Raw genomic sequence first — 1,399 nt, forward strand, 5'->3', positions numbered from 1 at the left:
TTCCCCTTTTCTTGTTTCCACTTTTGCCTATTGATAATTAGTTGCCAATGTTGTTTAATTGAGTTATTAGTACTTAACCAGAGGTTGAATTAGAAATAAGAAAATGATATGAAAGCTAATAAAATTATAATTATTGATAAAATAAAATAATTTTATATTCTTAGTAAGTCAAAAATGAAAATGGTCTCACTCATTTGTGAATCAAATAAGAAAATCAATGATAGATAATTGAAATATGTTGTGATTCATTATCTTATTTTATATAATCAAGTTTACATTATATATTAATTATCCATACTAATGAAGGAAACTTCCTTCCCTAATATTTAAGATGATTAACCTGGTGAAGTAACCATTTATCAAGCATAATCTCTTGCATGCAGTGCTATTTACACTCTTCTTTTGTGATTCCCTTACTAAGTAGAGGAGATAAAGGTAAAAGGTGGAGCACAAGCAGCACTGCTAATGGAAAGGGTTTAGAAAAAAAGGTAAAAAAAGATAACATAAAAGAAATATCCTAAAAAAGAGTTTTCTAATTTAAATCCTAACATATCCTACTTGCAACACAAAATGCAGAAATCACAACAAGGTAGCATATCACTTTATCCCCTCATTATGGGTTGTTGTTGTCATCGAGAAAATGAGTCAGATTGGTGCTTTTGCATTTGGGGCACTTAAGGTTTCCCTCACTGACCATCACATACATAAGGCACTGAGAACACCCTACTAGCACCAGGGAAATGGCTTCAGGGCTATTAGAGAACCTGATGTTGATGTCGTTGTTGTTGTTGTTGTCATCTTGGCTTAGTTCACTAGACACACACGAGCTTGGTGGTGATGTTGGTGAAATTGTTGCTAATCGAGTTGGGGACTCAGGTATCTGATTAACAACCCTTGGTGGGGGTATGTTCAAATTCAAGCCATGGTTTGAAGTGCTTCCTTTTCTGTCGCCCATGGTTATGCCTCTCTTTTTGCCAAAGTATGTTACCTATTTTGACTTAAATTGTTAGATAAAAGATGCACATAAAATTTCTAATTAAGAAGAAAAGACCATAATGAAAATCTATGTACCTTAAAATGCTTGAAAGATCAAGCTTTGGCTAAAGGTAAGCCAAGGTGTGAACAAGAAAAAAAACTAGGCAGAATGGTTCTGTGTTGAAGGCTAGGGGGCCATTTTATATGATGAAAATGTAGGAGGTGATTTAAAGCATATATATTTTTTATATTAAAATTTATTTCTCTTTTCTTCTCAATGGAATTTTTTTTCGGTTGACAATTAATTACCAACGTTATTTTATTAAGGTTTTATTATTTAACTTTTGGTTGAATTAAAGACAAGAAAATGAAATAAAAGCAAAATGGAGAAATATGTAATTTGCATCAAAATTTATTTGGGTTT

The 1,399-nt window shown here is 32.0% G+C and overlaps 1 long non-coding RNA gene across 1 annotated transcript; it reads right to left on the minus strand.

The window, feature by feature from the left end:
- Positions 1–236: 236 nt before the first annotated feature.
- Positions 237–1,167, minus strand: LOC114371668. Its single transcript, XR_003658067.1, has 2 exons — positions 1,072–1,167; positions 237–988 (listed from the first exon to the last, which is right to left on the minus strand). It is a non-coding gene; the product is annotated as an uncharacterized LOC114371668 (long non-coding RNA).
- Positions 1,168–1,399: the final 232 nt, after the last annotated feature.

Source organism: Glycine soja, chromosome 2 (genome assembly GCF_004193775.1).
Source record: "Glycine soja cultivar W05 chromosome 2, ASM419377v2, whole genome shotgun sequence".
Taxonomy (NCBI): domain Eukaryota; kingdom Viridiplantae; phylum Streptophyta; class Magnoliopsida; order Fabales; family Fabaceae; genus Glycine; species Glycine soja.